We start from the raw sequence: 24745 nt of genomic DNA, 5'->3' as shown, positions 1-24745 counted from the left end.
ATGGATTAGATTGGGTGCGTGTTTTATTTTCTTTTCAGTAGCTGAGGTTCAGACACTCCCATCTCCTAGCACTTAACATTCCTACCCTGGGCAGCACTGCTGCTATATATCACTTACACTCCCTGCTGACATTTTATGGGGATTTTAAAGCAGCAGGTGTGTGAGATAGAAGCCATTGTCAATCATTGCGTTAAAATGCTCCACCCTATCAAAAGCCTAATCAGCGAGGTTTGATGGGTTGCAGCTGGCTGCTAACCAGCCAAGATTTGAAGCTTTCAAGGCAAGTGGCACCACCCCCACTTTGGGAAGGGAGTCTGTGGAAAGGGGCAGCTGAGAAGGCCAAGGCACTGTAGTGCCATGGTGAAAGCGTTGGGAGTGCTTATCACCCAAAAGGAAGTCAGTACGGGATGGGCAGCCTCCCCTCCATACTAGTATTGTCAGCCTGGTCTCTGTTGCTGGGAAAGGCCCATTCAGGTGAAAGCTGCCCTATGCAATGACCAGTTCCCTATTCAGATAACCTGGAGGAGTTACCACTGAGGGCCTTAATGAGGCTTTGGTTTCCTCCTTGGGGTCAAAGAAATGAAAGTCAAGTAACTGACTCCCTTCACATTAGGGCCCTGAGATGCAGTGGGATCATTAAGTTGATTTGTTGACTAAATTGAACTCCCTCAGCTTGTATAGGCACCTTCTCTCTTTTCCTTTCGGCAAAGCTTTTGGGGACAGTTCTATAAGTGATGCCTATGTCAGTAAGTCCTTGGCCCTCATCAATGTCCATTGTCATTTCAACAATTCCCATGGTCTCAATATTATATAGAAAGCTCTCCAAATGTACTTTAGGTATCACCTCCTGATCCAGACTAGAGTCCTAAAAATCTCCCTATTAGTAGAACTGATTATTGCACTAAAATCAAGGTACCATGAAGGAGCAGTGGGATGAGGGTGGGGCTTTTGTAATTGCTATAGCATGTCTGCATGCTACTTCCTAAAGACCTGCTGAATAAATGTGAGTCCTTGTTAACCCTGCTTTTGGATTTATGTCTCAGACATTGGTTCTCCATTCTATGCCCTCATGAACTTTGTCTTCTGTCAAATTTGCTGGTCCTTAGTAGGTTCTTTACATGCTTGCTGGTGACCTGCCTGTGACCCTGGTCTCTGATTTTAAGTATATACCCCTTTTTCATTTTTGAACAGGCTCCGGTAGCTCAAGGGAATTTATTAATCTTTCATCACCCTTCAATAGCTTCTGGAAAATATGGACTTTCAACCATACTTTATCTATAGTAACTCCTACAAAGTGGATTATCCACCTCTGTTATTAATGCTTTTACATATTATAGCATTTATCACCTAGGACCTAACTTCAGTGAGCTTGCAATCTGGTGTGAGAGCAAGATAAATAAACCTATCTTAAGGAACTCCAAAAAAGTTGCCACAAAGGGTAGAAGAGACAACCAAAACACAAATATCTAGAATAGTATGGGATAGGAAGAGGTTAATTCTCACATGGAGATCCAAGAGATCTTGCTTAGAACAAGGGGTACTTATACTAAAGATTAGTCAAGCTTTCACTCTGAAAAAGAGAGCTAGTGAAAAACTAGGTAGAGAAGCGCCTGGGTGGCTCAGTGCTTGAGTGTCTGCCTTTGGCTCAGGTCATGATCCCAGGGTCCTGGGATCAAGTCCCACATCGGGCTCTCCTCAGGGAGCCTGCTTCTCCTTCTGCCTGTGTCTCTGCTTCTCTCTCTGTCTCATAAGTAAATAAAATCTTAAAAAGAAACCAACAATAGGTAGGACCTAAGCTGTCGTGGACTCCCAACACCAATGTTAAGGACAAAGTTGAAAGAAGACATTGCCACAGGACACAGAACGTCAATCTTTTCCCTCCTGAATCTGTTCAAACTCCATCTCTTTGGCTACTTCTTCTCTGCACATTGGGTGAAATCCAGGGCAATGCCCTTTGACCCATTCTTTATCTCAGTAAAGAAAAAACTCAACCCCATGTAATAGTCAAATTCCAAATTTCATTGAAAGTTAAAACCTCTTTCCCAGATTTGAAGGGTTAGCATCTTTTCTATGCTTGTCTCCTACATCCCCATTTCTCTGCAGCTGGCTAGTCCAAGCATTGGGAGGTGTATGCAGTCACAGCAGGAGGAATGAGAAGAAAAGGTTTTCCTAGATTAGAACTGTTGTGGTCTCCCATTGGTATACTGGGGGGTTGGGTGACTGACTGGTAAATGTTCAAAACCGACCTTGCCTCTAATGGGCTGTTTCTGTGAATCCTTCAGTAATCACCTTTTGGAAACATTGATTACAACTCTCTCAACAAGAAGTCTTATCTAGTACCAGGTATACATAAAATACCCTAAAACTTAACAGCTTAAAAGAATTATCTCACCTGGTTCCTATGTTTGGGAATCTAGGAGCAGCTTAACTGTGTCCTTGGGGTTCAGGGTTCCTCAGGAGGCTGTGGCCAAGCCATTGGCCAGAGAATAAGTCATCTGAGGGCTTGACTAGGGTTGAATGTTCCCCCAAAAGGCCTAATTCAAATGGCTGTTAGTTTGAAGCCTCAGTTCTTAGCTCTGTGAATTTCCCTTTAGAACAGCTCCAGCGTCCTCACAACATAGCAGCTGGTCTCTAAAAAACCTCCACCTCCCAGCCTCAGCCTGAAGTCCTCTTGGGTGAAGCCCCTTATAAAACAGTCCTCTATGTGGTTACTCCAAAAGAAGGCTGACCCTGGGGTACCTGCTGATGTAGTCACGGGAGCATGTGACTCAATCTCAGGGTTGTGAGTTTGAGCCCCACATTGGGTACAGACATTAAAAAAAAAGCCATTTAAAACAAAACAAAAACAAAAGACTGACTCAACTTATTGATACTAGAGCAGTACAACTTGCTCTCAAAGTAGCTACTTTTCTTTGCTCCACCACTGGGAAAATCTTGTTCTTCAGACTTCTCAGATGTGGGTGAGACACAAGATCCAAGAACAGAGACCTCTCTTGAATGGACTTTTTGTTGTCCTCTCACTAGTCTTGAAATGAGAAATCATCCAGTGGGAAGGCAGAGCAGGGAAAAAGACCAAAGTGTTACAAAAAAAACTTTCTTCTCAGCCCAATACACAACTCAAGAGTATAGAAACAATTGACTTTGAGGAGGCTGGGAGTCACACAACCACATAGATCACCCCATTTGCAAGCCCTACATAACATTTTTGCCACATATTTTGTACCTGCTATTGAAAGTTTCATCCTAAACTGAGAGGACCCATTCTGTTTTAACATTTTGTTATTCTAGGGCAAGGATTTCATCAATGTACTTGTCAAGCCAGCTCTGCATGTGAAAGTCTTTTGTCTTGGGGTTCCCTAGAAGTAAACCCTAAGACAAAGATTTGAATGCAAGTAGTGTATTTCAGAAGTAATGTCAGTAAATACTTCTAGGAAAGTGGGAGAAAGAGGACAAAGAAGGGAGCAAATAAATGTTGTATTATCAAATCAGTTACTACGATAGACAACTAGAGATTAATTCTGCTGAGAAACTCCTGATAATAGCAGAAAACACCTGTTATCCCCTATCAAAGGAAAAAGGGTAGGTATTTATCTACCAACTTCCTTTTTGTCATTACTTGAGGGCATGCGTTGCTTGGGGACTTGATGTACTGAAATGAGCATGGAGTACTGTGAGTTAGCTCCCCAGTTTCCAGACTGGACTTGGAGCCACCTTGAAATTTTTTCCGAGTCAGTTAGCCATAGGAGGGTGGTCCTAGACGTGAGAGAGCAGACTGTGTTGGAAAGCCACTTTTGAGTATGCACCTCGTAGTGTGGGGGAGAAGGGATGGCATAGATTCGCTCCAAGTGGTGGGAGTGTGCTCTATGAAACTCCTCAGCCTAATATCTGAAGCCTTCTTGCTCTGACTCCTCCAGGTACATTCTCCAGTCTTATAACCTGCTATTCTCTTCCTTGAAGCCAAGTTTTCAGGCCAAACCTAATTTTATGTTTCTCAATGATCACATCTTACATTATCTCTTTTCCATGTTTTTTCCTCTTCTGCTAAAATCAACCTGCCCTCTTTCCTGGACAAGATGATGCAACATAGCATACTTGCTGGGATTTCTGTAGTCTGAGGAGAATAAGGGACAAGGTGTAGGGGTGGAGTGGGGAGGTGTAATACTAGACTCGAAATGTGGAGACCTGAATGCAGCCTCCTGCAATGAGGCTTACACACCACAGGACTTTACAAACTGAATGACCTTACCTCTCTGGGCCTCAGTTTCCTCATCTGTGAAATATAAAGAAGCCTACCTGGTGGGGCAGCCACAAAATAGTGATTGCAAAGTGCTTTAAATTGTGAAGCAAATCCTTCTGCATGTGTTTGCTTATGCAAACGTAAGGGATTGTCATTAGTATTCAGGATCATCCTAGCTGATGTGTTTTTGCAAGAGTTTGGCTAGAAACATGATTAAGATATGTCCCAGCTGAGTAGCTTCTTGCAGTGCAGCTTCAGCCCATAGCCACAAAGGGGATAGAATAGGCCTTTTGTGATTGTTTTTCACATAGTTGGAAGCATTTCAAAGCATTAGATCTTTTTTTTTTTTTTTAAATGAACCCTGCTTTATTTGCCTTAAAAATCTAGCTTCATCAGTGCCGAAGAAGCTTTGGCTCCAGTTAATAGGATAAGGATCTTTTATTTTCAACTATCAAATCTTTAAATCTTTAAAAAAAATTCGGATTTTTCAAAGAGTTCATATATCCCTGACAATACTGATGAATCAAAAGGAGAATTGAGGAATCAATCTTGATTAAACATTATCAGCCTAGAAAAATTTCCTCAACTATGAAGCTTGCTTCTTGACTGTTAGAAAAATAGAAGTTAGATCCAATCAATTAAGAAATTCATGAGAAAAAAAAACTTAAGGAGAACATTCTAAAGTGAAGGACTGGAAAAGGAACAGGTTGGGGAAGAATATGATGAATTCACTGGAATCTTGATTTCAAAGTGCCTTTGAAAGAGGCCATGTTGAAGTTCAGACCTACAAAGGTAAAATGCAAAAGTGATGAATAGAGGGTGAGACTTAAATATGACAGATTAGAATTTAGATGGAGTGAAACCCTGGGCCTAGAGATGATGAGTGAAGGGGAAAAGTGCCAGCATTTAGAGCTCAGGACAAAGATGAGTATCTAGCAAAGAAGGCTCAAAGGGCAGTCAGAAAGGTGGTAGGAAAATCCAATGAAATGGAGTGTCCCTGAGCCAAGGTAAGTATAAATCAAGACAGAGGTCAGCAGTCTGCAGTGATAAATGAGGCCCTTAAGTCTAGTAAGAATTCAAAAATTCAAAGTGGTTTCCTGGATGCAGCAACATGAAGGTAACTCTAGTGAGAACCATTTTGATGGAATTATAGGGCAGAACAGATTGGAATGGGTTAAAGAGAAGATGAAAAATGAAGACAGAATGTAGAGGTTTGTTTTGTTTTGTTTTCTCCAAGAAATTCAACAGTGAAGAAGGGGAAAAGAGGACAGTACCTGGAGGGGAATGAGGACTCAAAGTCTTTTTGTAAACTGGAAGAGACTGGCATGCTTGATTCATAGAAGGGCTCCAGTTGAGTGGGAGAAGTTAATGACATAAGAGAAAGACACGTAAGATAATCTGTTTGCCAAGGCACAGATCAGGATCACCCATCCCATCTGTTGTCAAGGGAAGCTACCTGGAGAAGGTAACACCTGAGTTAAGCTTCTTAGATGAATGTATTTCTCCAGGCAAAAGGAGTACATGAAGAAAAGGCATTCCCTATCTAGTGCACTTTTCAATTTCACTACTGGGGCCTTTCAAACTTGCCTGATTGAATGAAGAAAGTGCTCTTGAGTAACATTTGGTGGGGCTGTAATTTTTCTAAACTCATTTTTACAAATAAAATGTGGGTTTGCTTACACAAGGCTTATATTGTATGTCTCTACCCAGGGTACATTTCTCATCTGGGTTATTTCCTTTAGAAAACGTGCAGCTAATGGTAGTGAGTCTTAACTCCCATGCGTCTGCAACTATTTATATCATGCAATGGGTTGCCTTACTCCCTATCACATTTCCTTTGTATTTAAGTGAATAATTTCCTTATAATCATGATGCTGCCTAATTAGAGCCTGTCCATCTCAGCTGAAAGGGAGAACTTGGCCTTTTAGGTGGTCGGTCAGGTCTGAGCTCACTTGATGAAAGACATATTTCTCAGTGATGAGAGGTGGGGGGGCTGGGTCTGGATTGGGAAGGAGACTTAAGATGCAGCCTGTTCTGTGAGACACACAATCCACAAGGAAGGTCAGCTATTTAAAAACTCATTTTTTCCAAAGCTGATTGTCACACACTAACAAAAACTTAATAAACATGACAAATTCAATTCACAAATATGTGGAATAATGTTCAAACTCTCTAGTAACTTAAGTGCTCATTAAATTGAAGTAATATTTTCACTATTAGCAATATTTTCTTCTAAAATACAAGTAGCTAAAGCTAGGAATATATGGGAAAAAGTAGTATCTTTGATTATTCTTGTTATTGGGGTAAATTAAGGTAATTCTTTTGGAAAAGGATCTGGAACCATGAAACAAGAGATATAAAAATGCTTATATATCTTGACTCAAATTATTCTTCAGGAAACTTATCTTTTAAAAATGACCTAAAGATGGGAATGAGTTTTAGCTCCCTTACAGAGGGTATGATTTCCTAATTTTCTGTACCTCAATTTCTGACTCTGAAACCCATTTCTTTAATAGTCTTAGAAAGTTGAAGATCATTTTTTGGTGTTTTCCTGAATAGAGTCATGTACAGGGTTCTGGGATCATACATGATGAAGTTTCATGTGATTGGGAGATCGGTGTTCAGTTATCCACTGTTGCACACCCGAGGTGCCCTGGCACTCAGCCTCTCTGTTGCTTCTGCATCTTATGGAAGGCAAAGGGATCACCGAAAAAGCTCAGAACTGTGTCTCTACAGTCCCACACTATGTATAACCCCTCTTGGCATGGGGCCTTGTTACCTTCCTAGTTTTGCCAGGAGGAAGACCTTGGATTCCTGCTTTATTGATGTTCTTGGTCACATAGTTCTCTATTTCTCCTCCGTCCAGGGGGCTTGGGAGGGAATGCTCCCCAGCACCCCCATAACAAGGAGAGAAGAAGGAATCCTGTTCTCATTCTATTTTCCAAGGCACTCTGCCTCTCCCCAGATCCCCTGGCTGCCCTCTCCTCTTAGCCCTCATCAACTCACATGCCCACCTCTAGCCTTTAAAAATAAAAGAAAGAGAAGAATTTTATTGAAGGCTGTGCTTTTAGTCCAATCCTGGGCCTTTTATAAGCTGGAGTAAGAACAGTTTATCTATTTGGATGAAGGGCCACAGACAGAGAAAAAATATCTCAAAATATTATCCTGGTGAAGAGATTAGAAACAAATATCCAACGATGGGGAGACATGATCCTATATAACTGTATAACCAGAGCAAACTCCTTTTCTCCAAGATTACCTGAATTTAATCTTTATAATAACCTTTCGAATATCATGATCATTAGAAATAATTTTGAAGACCAGGCGTCAACCCAGAATATTATGTAATGTTAATAATCTGGTTGTGCACAAACATATTTTATACTATTGCAAAAGCCAAAAGCCACCAGCAACGATGAAAATGTCTGCAGTGTTTGGGTGGCAGGATTTCGTGTGAGTTGTTTTCATAGTAAGGATTATATAACAATGTTAAAAGAAATAGAAACTGAGGAGAAAATACTTCTTTCCAGATCTGGAATGAGAAATGAAGAAATCCTTGTGGATTTTGCCTCGGAGCGTATCAGCAAGATGTAGTTCCAAGAATTCAAAGCTATTCCAGCTGCTGCCATTGTTAATGAGTTGAGATTGCAAAGACCATTTTTTTCTCCCTTGATTTAACATTCTCTAATTCACTAAGACTTATTCTCTGTTTCTCCAGATCCTATCCATCTTTTAGATAATGGGGAAGCTCAGAATAAAAAAGAATTTGGAAAGAAATAGTCAATAAGTCTTCTGGTAAGAGATGAGCAATGTCTGGCCCATCTGATAGAGCATTTGTTTCCAAGCAAGTGGAAATCATGCTTGTAGGATACCTTCTATGTTCCAGACACAAGGGTAGATATTTCACCATTACATAATCACATTTACTCTGAGCTCTATTTTACCACTGTGGAAACAGCCCAGAAAGGTTAAGTGATTTGTCAAGTGCTACTCAGTGACTGAATCAGAATTCAGACTCCACTCTGGCTGAGCTCAAGGCCCAAGTTACTTTCCATGACACTGTTCCCTCTCCTCAAAGTAGCCCCTTATTAGCAAGTCTATCCTGTCTGCCTAAGGCAAAATTTCAAAAACCTCAGTTTCATTATCATTATAAACTAATAGAAATATCAAGTAATGCATTATTACTGAAAGCAGAAATACCATAGGCCAGCAATACCCAAAAATATATAGTCCATGAAGTGCTTCTCAATATATTAGATAGAAACATTTCGTGGCAAAATATCACAGATGCAATATCCATGGGCTCCTTTTGGAGATTCGCCACCCACTAAAGACTCAGTGTAGTTGGAAAAAACTCCCTCTTTAAATGCAGTGTTGTCTAGACTGAACTAGTCCTAAAACTGCTTTCATTCCAACACTTTTACAGCCCCAGGCCCACTTGTACAAACCTGTGTCAGAGACCATGGAGGGATCTCTAGGGAGAAGTTAGAGGACAGTATTTTCCTGGGGAAGGGGAGGGTATTTTGTAAAAATTGGGAATACCTGGGCTCAGTGACCTAGGAGAGAGGGATGTTCTCCTTAACTCTGAGCAAACACCGAAAAGTCTCAGCACAGTGAAAACTCCAAGAGCTGCGACTTCACATTGGCATGGCAAAAGCCTGCTCTTTTGGGGACATCAGGACCCAGGCAGCACCATGGCATGGCCAGTAGGACTCAGCAGTGATGAGAGGTCCTCCAGTGGCTTCTAACCATACACCTCAGTGAATACAATTAGAACAAGAGTGGGACCCCTGTTCCTGGCCCAGAGCAAACACACAATGTTAAATGTCATGGTGGAAAGTTTGCTTGAATTTATTCAGGTTTTCCCTGGGACTCCAAGAAGTACCTGGATATATCTTCTTGGCCTTGGCAGGAAAGGGATGGGCCAACTCAGCAGGGTTAAATGAATAAGGATTTCATGAAGGGACTCTTGACAGAGAGGTTTAAAGGAATCAACAAAGAGTGGAAAAGCACCCAGGAACCAGCAACTGCAGGAAGCTTTTTCTACCCCCTGAGTCTGAAGGGAGTAGAAAAGAAAGCAATGTTGTCAGAACCTAGTGAGAACCAGAGCCATGGAAGAGGCTTCACCTGACAGGTATGTGGCAGGAAGAGAAGAGCCAGCTCAGCAGTAAGACCTATGCGATGGGCTAAGAACCCCATAGAAGCAGATGGGGGGAAACTGCCCCAAAAGGGGTGTCATTATTGAGAGGTCACAGTGTATGTCCATAGATTGGTGAGGCTCGGGGATGCAAAGAACTAAACTGAGAAACTCCAAATCTAAGAGGCTTAGAGTCTTAGAATTTTAAAATACAAAAACTCATGGTTAACGTGAAAAAAAATAATTGGGTGAAATTGAGGCTCCCTTCCCATTTCTGTGGCCCGGTGACTGCCTCCTACTCACTGATGCAAAGCATGCTGAATTAATATATGGATGTTGCCTCCTTTTCAACCTTCATCAGGTGGGACACTTGGAGACTGTGGTTGGTACATTTATTTTCTTAAAGCTTTCCTGTAAATGAGCCCACCCATGATATCTGGGGAAAGCTTATGTCTTGGGAGGAACTATTCTACCCCAACTAAGTAGAAAGAGGCTATCAGTCAACCCCATGAGCCATTCCAGAAACATGGGCTTGAGTCCCCATGTCCTTCTCAAAAATGTGCTCAGAAACCACAGGGATGTCTAGGTAATGGCCCAGAATGTGTGGAACGTAGGGCCCAGGATTCTGCTGACCAAAATTGGATGAATATAATCAGACTTGTTTCTCTGAGTAGGCTGTGTATAAGGAAGAGATGAAAGCGTGGCCAGAAGAGGGTGGGGCAACTCTGATACTAGCTATGCTGGGAAGCGTCTACCGCCTATAGGACTAAAGACCCTGTTTCCAGATCTCTGTGGAAGCTGGAACCTTGAACCTCAGTGGGCCTGCCCAGTGGGAGTTTGAGCCACAAAGAGCGAAGACTATCCACTAGTAGCCAGGTCCATGGGGCAGATGCAGTCCCTGCTGGAGATGCTACTCAAAGCAGAGAATATGTGGAAGAAGTACTCTGGCTCCACTTTCCTGCCAAGGTCTTTCATAAACTTAATTCGGTCTGAAGTTTGGCTGTTGGCAGGGCATGTTAGAAACTATTTCTCTGCAGTGCAGAACAGAAAAGGAAAAGAATGGAATGGGTGTAGGATCAAACAGGCAAATGACTGTACACTATTGTACGCAGATATTCACCCCTACACCTCTGAACTGCTCTCATCAGTGTCACCCAGGACCTTCACTTTGCCCAATATTATGATAAATGCTCATTTCTTATCTTAACTCTCAACAGCATTGGAACTCTGCAAGTATCACTTCAAGTATTTTCTTCCCTTGGCTTCTGTTTTTTGTTTTTTTCTTTCCCCCTATGTTACTTGCTGCAAATTTTTTTTGGCCCCTTCACTGGTTCCTTCCCATCATCGATGTTGGAGTGCTTCAGAATTCTTTCTTTAGTTATTTCCTATTTTCTCTTCTACTCCTTTGCTGCTTTTATCTGGACCTGTAGATTTAGATGCCATCTACCTCGATAATTCCCTTGAAATTTCTAAGTGCAGCCCCACTCCTCCCCTTTTGTGCTGTGTTTGGTATATCCATGTGACTGGAAGAGCTCCAGTTGGAGGCTAGTGGGCATCTCCAATACAATAGGTTATAAATTTAAAACTTTTTTTATAAATTTGTTTTCCCATTTTCAAAGCTTAGTTCTGTGCCCATAGATGTGGAATGTACATATACTTTAAATATATTTTCCATAATCACTACGAAGTATTTTAAAAGCATTTCATTAAACAAGTACTGGCAGAGTGCCTGAGAGGTGCTGGACCCTGGGCTAAGTGCTAGGTAAACAAAAATGAACCAGGCATGGTACATGACCTCAAGAGAGAAACACGTTACTTGCGTCCACTTGCACACATATTGTGTATATAATCAGATCCTCCACCTGGCTTTAGGTTCCTTGATGACTAGTGTATTGTTACTGTTCTTTGAGTTGAAATAGAAACTAGTTTAAGCAAGAAGCAGGATCTTGGGGTCTGTTCCAGAAGTCAGAGAAGGTACAATAATCAAACCACAGAAAGGCAGGGACCTCAGCAGCAGTTTGTGGACTTTTCTCTAGAATACTATAATAATAAGACTCAGCTTCAACTCTCATTGGCAATAGAACAATAGAATCACAAAGCATAAAAATGACAAAGATCATCTCTGTTAACCCCAGGCTCATCTATAAAATAAAGTTAATAATACAGTGCCATTGTGGGGATTAAGGATCATAATGCACATGAAATACAGGACATGTCTGGATATAGTAAGAGAAGCTAGCATTGAATCAGTGCTCACTACTTTTGTCTTTATTATTTATTCCAACTCCTCATCTGTTATGTGGATGGAAAGTAGAATCCAGGGGAAAGCAACTTAATGTCTGCTCTAAGTTTGGCAGGCACAGAGCTGGGACCAGAAGAGTGGCCACCAAATTGCCAGTCAAGCAGTGTCCTCGTGGCAGAGCCATGTGTCTTCGTAAGTGTGATTCTCTAGGACTCAATCCCTGAATCACCATATTTTAGGGAATTTTCATGTGCATCAACGATTTGCCTTCTATTTTACATGTAGGGACCTATTTATGAACAAATGAGCTCCTTATCAGAGCCCATTTGGGAACAACCATTTAGAAAGCTCAGTTTATACAAAACTCATATCTATCTCTTCCCAAGCTCGGCCTTTTTTCTTTTGCCTTCAGAAGACATTCAGAACTTGAATCAGTCTTTTTTTTTTTTTTTTTTTCTATGACAGCTTTTGAGGTATTTGAAGAAAGATCTCACTGGGTTTTCCCTTTTCTATTGTAAATGTTTCCATCCATCCCACGACAACCTTATCACCCAAGAATCTGGTCTCTCATCCCTTAGACTATTAAATACCAATCCTCTGAGTTCTATCACATTACTATTTCTCAAACCAGTTCTCTGGCCCATCTCTACTGTCACTACTGCATTGAAGTTTCTGGTCACCTTGCAGCTAGATTATTATAATCACTTCTTTATCCTGGCATCTGTCCTTCACTCTTATGCCTTTTAATTCATCACCTATACTTACTACTAGAGTTAGTTTTCTAAAATTCAAGTCTGACCCCATTACTCGATTCCCTGTTTCTTACCAAATAAATTCTGAACTCCTTAACATGGTATATGAAGATCTTCATGATAGGAACCTCTTTATAGATGTCCCCATTACTATCCAGTAATACTGGATATTGGCCTCTTGAAGGCAGGGAAAGAAAAAGGCTCTTTTAACAGCTGAAGTGGGAAAGGAGAGTGGCCATAAGGACAGTGGGATTAGAAATTAAAAATAGGGGCTGGATTTGGAAGGCACCTCAAAGGTAAACTCAAAAGACCGTGGTTGATTCTTTGCCATTTAAAGATAACTGCCAAATTTCTGTTTTGATTGACTAAAGTGATGCTGGGGTTACTCATTTAGAATAAGACACAGAGAAGCAGGCTGTCAGAGCTTGGGAGCATAAGATGGTGAGCGCACTTTTCAATGAGATTGAAGGAACCCACAGTTAATACAGAGGCAAGGGACTGGGGGAGATATATATACCCCTGGAAAGCTGCACATTGGTGATGTAGCTTGGTATGGAATCGGCTGCTTTGGTGGCCACAGGGCATAGTTGGTTCTTACCAAGCTACAAATGGAGTAAATTCTGCAGATGAAAGAATGAAGTCTTGCCCCCTGTCTGACCTTGGAGCAGGAAAACAGCTTTAAAACAGCCATCTTCTGTGACTGTAGAAGGTTGTTTTTATTGTTGTAAAGAAACATTCTACTTTGCTTAAAAGATTTGTTTATCCTCTAATCATGAAGGATGCTTCCAGCTGCTGTAACTCTTCATAACTTACACTTTACTTTTCATTGCCCATAACTGGGAGGTCACCCATTCAGGGAAGGGAGTGGGTCTTTATTTGGCATCAGAAAGAGATCTAGGCAAGAATGATACTGTCTCCAAAAGCAGCAGATAAGCAGATGATAATCTCACTGGTGACCAGCTAAGGTCAAAAAGAGTCATCCGGGCAGCCTGGGTGGCTCAGCGGTTTAGCGCCGCCTTCAGCCCAGGGCATGATCCTGGAGACCTGGGATCGAGTCCCACGTCAGGCTCTGCATGGAGCCTGCTTCTCCCTCTGCCTCTCTCTCTCTCTCTCTCTCTCTCTCTCTCTCTCTCTCTCTCTCTTTCTCTGTGTCTCTAATGAATGAATAAATCTAAAAACAAAAGTCATCCATTTAATAACTATCATTTTATGATAAATACTAATAGATAATCACTAATTATATAAGAATGTGTATTTCAAATGCAGATACTATGGTCCAGACAAGTTCAATAATTTGTCTAAGGCCATGCTTCTAGGAATAGAAACAGACCTTGAATCCAAATCTGACTCCTTGAACTTAGCCTTGTTATGTCCTTCAAAGCAATAAACATACCAAGGAGATTGTCTTGACTCAATAAGGAGCTATGTGCAGAGACTATAACTTGCCATGAGTCTTGGCTTTGGGTATAGAGACTTGGATTACCTTCTCTTAACTGTGATTTTTTTTTTTTTTTTTTGAGCAATTCACATGAGAATAGTTTCTGTCCTGTTTGCCTGATGATGTTGCTATGGTATTCAAGATCAGTTAAATAAAAATGATTTATAAACTTTAAAGCTTTATACACATATGCAGAGATATTAATCATGATTGTAATTCCTGCTTATGATCGTGATTATTGTAATAGCAAAGTCATTTCCTTTTCCTCTGGACCCCAATTACCACATCCATGAAATGTTTGAGTTTCACCAAATACTTTTTAGGTTCCTCCAAGGTCTATTAGCAAAGAATCATGAGAATTTTAAGTACAGAAAGCAAGGGACTAGGGTGTAAGGAACACTAGTGAGACCCTTTGGCTGAGACAATTGCAATGTAAACTGAAAACAAAGTGGTTGTCAAATTAAACGCTGTCAAAAGAACCTTGATTAATATTCCAGAAATAAAATCCTAAAAATTGTCCAGAAAACCAATTAGCAAGTGCTTTAGAGCCACTAAATAGGATCACATTTGTGCATAGTCAACCATGAGCACGAAGCAACAAATGCTGACTTGCATGAAGGTATTCCCATGGAAGACTTTATTGTCTGAAAATACCTCCCTACCACCTTCATCCACAAACACTTCTACTACATATATTCTGGAGTATGCTTTAAGGCATTTTTCTTTCACAAAAATCCTGTAGGACTTATTTTTCCTTCATGTTCCTCCATCAGTGGTCTTCCGTTATAATGACATTCTCATTTGAATGTATATAATCCTGTCAAGGGTCCTGGCTGAAGGGTATGGAAGGTGGGTTAGGGTCTAGACCCTGCCATCTACTTGGCATGTGGAACCTTGGAAAAGTCTAGGTTTACTCCAGGATTCCTCTCAGGAGAACTTCTCTAGGACTTACAGGACTCACTTGAACTTCAGAACTGTGTGCTGCTTCTGGAAGTTTCCTAGCCCTCGTTGAAGAGATGATAAATCCAAAACCATTTTAGTCCATACCAGATTATCTGTGGACAGAACAACTTGCAGACCATCTCCACAGGCTGGCACTTCCATCTCCATAAGCACCGTGCATTATATTAGGTGCTATGCAAGCTATAGACCAAATGTTTGTGCCCTGAAGTTCATATGTGAAATCCTAATCTCCAGTGTGATGGGATTTGGGAGATGCTTAGGTCCTAATAGTGGAGCCCTCACAAATGGGATTTATGTCCTTATAAAAGAAACACCGCAAAGTTCCTTTGTCCCTTTTGCCACATGAAGACACAGCAAAAAGACTGCCATCTCTGAACCATGAAGCAGGCTCTCACCAGGACACCAAATCTACTGGTGTCTTCATATTTGGCTTCTACATTATACCAAATCCCCCAAGGCTCAAAATCACTCCCCACTGAGAATACTGTATCACATAATGCCTACCAACAACTTGATGAAACCTGTAACTATTAGTGTGATTTTTGTTACTGTACTATCATTATTAATGTTGTCTTCTGAAGATAACATGGATTTCTAACCTGTGGTGTCATAGAGAGGAATTTAGCTTTCAAAGCTCAAAGAAATAATTCTAGTATCATAGAATTGGTGGCTCCAGTTTCCCCATGTGTCAAATGGTGGTACTGCTTAGGCTGGTGAAGATTTCATGAGCAAACACAGATCACACAGCCTGGGGCTGAGTAGATCATCAGTGACTGCCTTCTGAATATCCATTGTATGAAAAACGGTGCTCTAAGAACCCTGGTGTCAGAAGAGGTAAGTCACAACTTAATGCTTATCTCTGCAGAGCAAAGTCATGTTTGATGAGCACAGCTGGGGGCAGCTGTTCCCATGGTTTCCTAGGAGTGAAGCTTGCTCTGTGGATGAGCCTTTTGGGCACCAGAATGGACAGAGCTAAGCCAACCTGGGTGTTTGCCAGGCACAAAGCAGGCCTAGCCTTGCCTACCCATGTGCAACCCTCTTCTGCTGTAGTTTCATTAGAAAGGAAAGAAATTCATCTCCAACCCCTCTTGCAGAAAGAAAACTTTCTCTGATTTTCCAACAAATTTGCAGGGAAGCCCAAATAGGTATTTGTGTCACACTAGCATATAGTAAGTATTCAACTTGTATTTTTTAAAACCTGTGATGGTGCTAGTTTTATGTATACTGCTTTAATCTTTACAATAACCCTTGGATTTAATATTAGTGGATTTTGTTGATGGAGAAATGAAGGCTCACAAGTTAAGCAGATTTTCTAAGAAAGCATAGCAAGCAAGTGGTGGTCCTCGGGTTTAACCGATGACCAATCCTGTTCCCTTCTCTCTAATGTTACACCTATAAGGGTTGAGGAAGAAAAGTAAATTATTTCCTGAAAAATCTGGGCATCTGAGCCTTATGATAAACACACTTTCACTTAAGCAGATGAAGAGATTGCCCACTCAGGCAAGACCAAGTAACAGATAAGTTTCTCTGACTTCATTAAGAGCAATTTCATATCTAAGAATTCAATGTCTCACCTATTCATCCTTTGGCCAGGCAGGCTGAGTATTTGAAGCTGAGAATTCTGATCTGATAAGCCTAACTGGAAGACTTGAACGAACTTAAAATACCCACTGGGAAAAGGGAGATCCCTTTTGACATTTCCTTGCAGGATCCTCATTGTGACAATGATGTATTCCTAAGTGCTGTGGGAACATAGGGCAGCCGTGAGCCTCTTTCTGTGGGAGTCAGAGCTTCCCAGTGAAGAGACACTTGACTGAATCTGAAAGGATGAGTAGGAACATGTGTGAAATGACTTGTCCCTCAGTCTGGGCCTGTATGCGATTGATTGAATTTTAGGATCTGTCATTAGGATGCAGCCCTGGCTGATAGGGCATTCACTTGTGGGCAATTCATGCCCTTCTAAAGTTATCAGATCTAGATGTGAATGAGGAAACAGAAGTCCAGAGAAGGAATTAGGCTTGTTCAGGGCCACTGGAATGAAAATTCCTCTTGTAATTCCCAGAACACTCCTTACCACCCTCACTTGGAGCCGTGCCTATTTGTCTTCTGCCTGGCCCAGATTCCTGGGGTCTCAAACCACATGAGACCTAGGAGAAGGCATTAGTCATTTGTATTACTATCTGACCAACATAGTTTCCTGGTCATGAAGCCTCCTGGCTTTGGAGCTGTGTAACATGTGCTCATTTCCTTGCAGGGTTCAGCTTCATTTAAGCTCAAACAAATGAGAAATGCTCCAAAAAAGTGTACAGTCCTTGACCTTGGAGCTCTTCTACTTGGCTCATGGCCTTGGGTAAATTCTTCCCCTGTGAATCAAAGTCAGGAGCCAAGTTGCATTATTGTAAAGACTTCAAGCTCCATGCCTTTTCCCTGTCTGGAATACTGTTCCATCCCCCCAGAAGTCCTACCAAGTCTTTGAGGCTTAGGCCAAGTGCCATTGACTTTAGAAGCTACTTCCAATCCCCACCTCTCCACCGCATTCAGCCCATAGTTACTATTTCCTTCTCTGAACTCCTAACATACTATCTCTACTACCCACCCCACACCCAGCATATTTTAATCTGAATAGTAAAAGGAAAATTCATATTATGTCTTAACCAACCCAAGATTCTACACCCTGAAGTATTCCCCCCATGCCTTTTGGTATTATCTGTCCAGTGGCATACTGGCTTACTGCTCTTTGGGATGCCATGCCTACCTCCCCTTCCACTGTTCTCATATTGGTTTCCTTCTCTCTACCCCTCTAGCCACTTTTCTGACTCACTACTGGCTCTTAGTGGAAGCTGAATGCTCAGCCAAGTTACCATGCAACCCAAGCTGTTCATAATGAACTAGGTGTTGTCTGACCTTTATTATGACCAAGTGATAAAGTTAGGTATGCACAGCAGTACTCTGCCATAAAATAAAAGTGGTATTCGAGATTGAGCTCAAATAAGCCCTGGAGGCCTAAGTCAGCTACATGAAGTAGCCCAAATGCCAATGATTGCTTTCCCTAGCCTGTACCTATGCCTTGTGAGGAGTAGCCTGTCACCAGGGGACACCATCGTTTCCCTCCCAGGTAAATATAGAAGCCCCCAAACTTGTTCTCCTTCCTCTAGTCTCTTTTACCTTTAGAGCTCTCAGGGCACCTGATCAGAGCCCAAAGTAACCTCTGCAAGAGTCCTTTGAGGACTAATGACTTACCTAAGAATTATACCAACCTGACCTTCTAGTCCATAATTTTTCTGGGTGTTTTAATATTTTGTTACATTTCCCTGTTAAATTTGCTATTTCAGGCAAATGTACTCTTTTTATCCTATAGCTCTTTGTATATAGTACTGGCATGCCACCATCCCTCTCCCATGTCAATATTCCCAAATTTGGGCCCATGCTTCTTCTCACACTTCTTTCATACTTCTGCTATCTCTTTGGCTTGGTTCTGTGCCTGAGAAATTCAAAATCTAATGAAGGAAATTTCACACTATGCTATGATGATATTCATATCATCATAAATTATAAATAGTAACCAGTACTAGGCATTTGCTGGGTTAGTGTATCCTCAGTATCCGTTCCTTAGCCTGAAACCAAACATAAGTCATGACTGCACACAATAATACTATTAACACAACACCAGCAGCTACAACTTACGTAGTGCTTATTCTGATCAAATTTTTCTTTGACACTTCTCAACTCTTTAGTATTAGTAACTAATTGTAGCAGTTAAAGTAATATTAACACACATGCTGATGTAGTCCATTAGAAATAAAATGAGTTAAAGCATAAAAATCACTTTGAAATGCTCCTACCACAGACTAGTCCATTAAGAGACCATCCTGAATAACCCCTCCCTGAGCTCCGCCTCCCTTTCCTACCCACAGAAGTTCAGGCAGAGGTCTCCCAAGATCCCTGTGGTTAAAAGTTTCAGGGAGAGCGTGTTGAAATTGGATCTGTGACTAGAAGAGCCATAGGCAAGAAGGTGGAGTTTCAACTATGTGAGTTCTTCTGATTGACACTCAAGGACCCACTTTGGTCTGGCTCCTATTAACAATAGGCAGTCCTCAAACTTAGAAGCCTTCTCTTAGAATGGAATTTGTGTTTTAGTTCCAGGAAAAGGCTCTGCTATTGAAAGAATGTGAAGAAGCCCAGGTGTGGGGGCCCACTGTGTGCTGTCCTTGTGCTAGACTTTGGTATATAACTGACCCTGTATTTTCCTCATGATGTCCTGGGATGGGCACAAGACCATGGCTGTCTTACAGATGTCAACACTGGTGCTCATTTAGTCCCATACCCAAGGTAATACAGAAAGAAGCATGCAGCACCAGTATTAGAAGTCCTATACATCGAACCACAAAGCTTGATTTTAAAGAAGGTACATGGTATAAAGTTATATTTGTTACCAAGAATATAACATTAGTATAAAACTTTAAAAAGGAGATGTCCCAAGAAATACTAAGAACTTTACATTTGAAGTCTCTGGTCCTTAGTTATGCCTTATAGGAGCAATCTCCTACTTCCTTTAAAAAAAAAAAAAAAGATTTCATTTATTCATGAGAAACAGAGGCAGAGACATGGGAAGAGAGAGAAGCAAGCTCCATGTAAGGAAGCTCGATGTAGGACTCAACCCCAGGACTCGGGGTCATGCCCTGAGCTGAAGGCAGGCGCTCAACTGCTGTGCCACCCAGGTGTCCCAGGGCATAACTTCCTCATATCTATAGAACTCAGAATTCTCTTCATTATTTTGTGTCTTTAAGTGAGATGGCCACAGGCCTCAGTGGGTATGATGACAGTGGACAGATGTGTGCTTTCTAGGATCAGTTGTTTCCAGAGCCAAACAGAAAGGGCAGGTCGCAGAGGGTGGATGCAGGAAATGGCAATAGGAAGAAGTGCGGTAAGAGGGAAACACCTCTGAGGGTCTAGCAGTAGGAAAGGGAAGGGCACATAGACAGTTATCTAAGGTCTCCCTCAATTTGCTAGAGCGAGATCAGTTAAAGGGATGGGGGCAGAGAGTAGTTGAAGGCTACAATTTTAAGATTGAGGGAAGGAGCAAGCAAGAACTTCTGGGCTTGGATTTCATAGGATTCCCCAAAAAAAGTTACCAATGTATGGTATCCAAACAACACCTGAGTCTAATTATAGAAACAAGAGCAGAATGATCAATGCACGAATAGGATGAACAGAGCAGGTAACTTGACACAGAATTCTGTGAAATACCAAACAAGGACTCCCATGGTCCCATGTCTGGAAACTGTGTAAGATTTTGCCAAATGCTGACATCAGAAAGACGCTAAAGGCAGAGAGAAGAGCATGTGCCAAAACATAAATGCTGAATATACATGACATTTAAGAGCAATAGCAAATAGTTTTTTGGGCTTTGAATTAAGGGAAGTAACACTTAGAGAATGTTAGTGGGGAGGAGATTATAGAGGACCTTGAATGTCATTTAGAGTCTAGAGTTCATTGTGGGGAACCAACCAGTCTGGATGATTCTAGCTGATGGAAGATAGAGGAAAAGAGGACACAAAGCTCACAGTAGGTGTTTGGTAGGGGAGAAATGGATCATACATCGACTGCTGCTGTAGGATCACCCAGAGCAAAAGAATGAATGACAGTATTCAAGCTACAAGATATCTTGGAGACTATAATTTCCTTATTTTACAGCCTAGGGATACCAGCCTACAGAGTGGAAATTACAGTGATCTATGCAGAATGAGAAATCGTGCTTATTCCAGTCTATTGTACTTTGAGATTGCAAAGTTCATAGAAGAACAAGAGTTCTCCAAATTTTGATATTGTTGGTTATAAAAATAAGTGTGTGGGGGGGGAATCTCTGGGTGGCGCAGTGGTTTGGCACCTGCCTTTGGCCCAGGGCACGATCCTGGGGACCCGGGATCGAGTCCCACGTCGGGTTCCCGGTGCATGGAGCCTGCTTCTCCCTCTGCCTATGTCTCTGCCTCTCTCTCTCTCTCTCTCTGTGTGACTATCATAAATAAATTTAAAAAATAAAAATAAGTGGGGGAAAAATCATACTGCCCTGGGAGTAGGGCTGAATAATTAAATTCAAAGCCAAATTTCTAACCTAAATTTGCAGAGTCCAAGGATTTGTGGTCCCCCTTGGCTCTTCTTCCCAACTTCTGCAGGTTGGCTTCACATGGATTTGATCCTTTGGTTTGTAGGACTTTTAACCCATAACTTGCACAAAACACAGCAAAGTCGGGCAAATACTTGCAAGAAGACTTTCTGTTTTGCAGACTTAGCATGGAAATGCAATCTGATTCCAGGAAAGAGCTAGACACCAAATCCAAAGAAAGGCAAGATCAATATGAAAAGAAATCCAACCACATTACCAGTTATTGGCCAACATGTCCCCTTTCCCTTAACAGGGGCCTAAATGGAGAAGGGAAAAACAGTTTTCTAATACCTGATTCTCCCAATGTGACAAAGGCACATTGCTTATCTCTGTTTTTGTTACACACCAGTACCCTGGTGAGATCCGCTCAAAGGATACGTGGAATCCAGAGGAGGAAGCCGTTGCTCTTGGGGGAACCAAAGGGCTCACCAGGAGACAACATTTGAATTAGTTTTTGAAAGATAAGAAGGTATTTTTTCAGATGAAAGAAAGGTTTTTCAACAGAGGAAATCATGTATGCACAGACATAAGAGACTATTGGGTGGAAGCAAGTAGATCAGTGTGGCAAGAAAATGAAAAGCTGAAGGTATGGAGGAAGAAAAGCATTCCAGGCTTGTGCAAGGACATTCAGGTGTGGGAGACCCTGAGTGTGAGAAATGGTTCTGTGTGGGGTGACCCTAAGGCACAGAGAGGGAGCCACAGCTAGAAAGGGAGAGAAGGCTTAGGCCCAGGAGGGCTGTGACTATCCCTCTAAAGAGTCTGGCTTTTATTCAGCAGGGAGTAATGAGCCACTAACAGTGTCTGAGCAGGGGGTGACACCATTCATTAGAACTGTGCTTTTAGGAAAATGAATGGAAAATGAGAGACGGGAAATAGAATGCTTATGATATGTGCTCAGATAAGACACAAAAACTAAAAGGACACAAACGAGAGCCTTGTCTGTGCTGTAGACCCAGTTCTACCAAGGACTCTCCCCAAGCTTCCTGTCTACACCAATACCACCCTTGTCCACATACCTTACTGCTAACATGACTCCCAATCATTGGACCTCTAACAACACTACTAACTGTAGGTTTGTCTCCTTTGTGCTGTGAATGGCTTTAAGGCATGAATGTGATCTGAAAAACCTCTTATCTCCAGCATACAGCGAAGAGTCAGTCCCATGGGAGTATTTGTTGACTGAATGCAGGCTGAAATGGCTGAATAAATCAGTGAATGAATGGAAATAGGATGCAGCTGTGTGCCCCACCCACCTACTCTCCTTCCCTACCCCAACCCCTCCCAGTCCTAACACTGGCTGGGTAAGTAGGGCAAAGTTGTTTCTTTATTCATTCATCAGTAGGACAATATTAATCATTTTAAGTGCCACTTGGCTACCACTCAGACAACGTGAGAGCAAATGAAACCAGTTGGCCGGGTGGCTGTGGAATGTGCTACATCCTATGACTAGGATACCATGAATGCTTCCCACATCATCCATCTGTCCTTCCCATGTAGACCCATACACGCACATACTCTGGGAGGCAAGACCCACCTGATAATATTGGCTAACTAAAGGATGGGCACGGTTGGATCTTCAAGACCTGTGGGCACCTGGCTCAAGGACCTAGGCATGGGATCCTTCCAGATAAGGAACTGTGCCAGATGGTAATCACTGGTCTCTCACATCTAGTGTCTATCTTTATTAGATCATATGACACTGCAAAGTAGGTCTTACCCTCCTTGTGTAACAGACGAGGGACCCAGAGCTTAAAAAGGTTAAACCAGTGATTTTCCACCCTGGCCATAATGGACAGTCACCTGGAAAGTTATTAGTGATTCTGAGGACCAGGCCCTAGCCCAGGCTATTACTATCAGTTTCTGGAATGAGATTCGGACATCAGTGTACAAGGTGACATGACTGGTGATCAGAAACCTCTGGCCTGGAACTCAGGCTCCCCTAGCCTTAGGAGCTTTCCCAAACTCTACTGGCATTAAGTACCATTCTGGTCTAGAACTGTCCTGAGGAACTTTCAGTCCAGTGTAAACAGGAGCTAGGGGGTTGGGAGGATGCAGGGAAGGCAGCAGATAGGGAAACAGGCATCTCCTCAGTTTGTCAGTTCCTATGTTCTCTGCTTTTGATCACAAACCAAAGGATTTATTTGTGGCTTTGATGGTTAACTATTTAGGTTCTTCACACCCTTCTACTCAGAACACAGCCTCTTTCCTGCCAAGTGAGGCCTTCCTGGCACAGAGGCCTGGCCTCTGCTGCTTCTTTGATTAGGGCAAAGCAAAGGGCCGCTTTGGCAGCTTTATGGGCTGCCTCTCAGGCTGCTGACACAACTGCCTGACAGATGACCTGCCACACCGTGCTGCTGGGGCTATGTCCCCAAGTTCACCAAAGGAGCCCACTCGGGGCATGTGTTTAGGCTGCTTTTTATGAGAAGATTTGCATTAGCTCATGAATCAGAGTAGCCATGCTAGAAAAAACCTTATAGGTAATCTAGTTGACTACCTTTACCATCACCACTCCCTGGACACTTTTCTGATGAGAAAATGAAGGCTTATTTGATAATTAAGTATTAGCAATAACCATGAATCCAACATAGTAAAACACTTCAATACCAAGAAATTATAATAAAAATAGATGTTTATTTTGCGTCGACTATACGCCAGAGATGTTACATACATTACATTGGTTAGTTCTAAGGTCCACTGCACCGCCCACATCCAGGGGTCAACCATAGTCTCAGGGTACACGTGACATTGCAAGGATGTTCATGGATCTACTAGAAGAGTGCTGTTCATAACTTGTGTGGCTATTCCTTGTGGCCCTCTCAAGACTGATGACCATGTTATGAGGAAGCTGTCATTTCTGTAGTAGTTTAGGGTATGACCCACATAGCCTGCTTTCTGGAGCACAAGTGACTCATCATACAAAGATTCCTAGCCATGTGGGAAACAAGTTATCACTTAAATTTGTGTGATCACCATGTGTATCCAATAGCTCTTGACGGATATTGAGCTGCTCCAAAACTTAAAGGGTTTAAAACAAGGACCATTTGTTATTACTCACAAATCTACAGATCAGTTCTGATCTGGGCTTGGTTGACCTTGGTTGAACTCACTGATACACGTGCATCCATGAGTGCATCTATTGAGGATGGCTGGTCTATGACGACCTTCACTAGGCTGGCTTGGATACCTGGGATATCTCTCCTCTGTCTGTCTCTCTCTCCCCCCTCTCTTTTCATTCAGAAAGTTAGCCTAGGATATGCATGGAGGACACAGAGTTTCAAGAAAGTGAAGGGGAGCAGATAAGACTCCTTGAGACCAGGACCCAATCACTTCTCCCTCTGTACTCTGAGGCTTGTCCAATTACAGGGGTAGAGAAATTAACTCCACCTCTCAAAGGGAGAAGATACAAAAACTTGTGGCCAATTTTTGTTGTCTCCCACACCCTTTAACTCAGTCATGGGTTACCTCTGTTAGAGAGCATGCCTTAAATCTCCACCTGAAAGCAGTTGACCCACACTCACTGTGATAAGCCCGCTTACAGGTGGAGTATTGGGAACACAGAACAGAAGATGGAGATTTTTGTCCAAGGTAGTGACCCCGCCTACTAGCTGGGGGTTAGAGTTTGATCTCCATCAGTACTGAGTTTGCTCATTAGGCACTCCTTTTCAGAGAGCAGTGTATATGAGAGTAGAAGAGTCTATAGGGTTTCCACTGAGTAGGGAATAAAATGCACGTTCTCTCCTCTGTGGGTCAAGGTGGGAATGTAGGTACAGAAGGTCCTTTATTGATCAACAGTCCGCAGATCCAGACAAGGAA

Source organism: Canis aureus, chromosome 3, assembly GCF_053574225.1.
Source record: "Canis aureus isolate CA01 chromosome 3, VMU_Caureus_v.1.0, whole genome shotgun sequence".
Classification (NCBI taxonomy): domain Eukaryota; kingdom Metazoa; phylum Chordata; class Mammalia; order Carnivora; family Canidae; genus Canis; species Canis aureus.
This window is presented reverse-complemented; position numbering follows the sequence as displayed.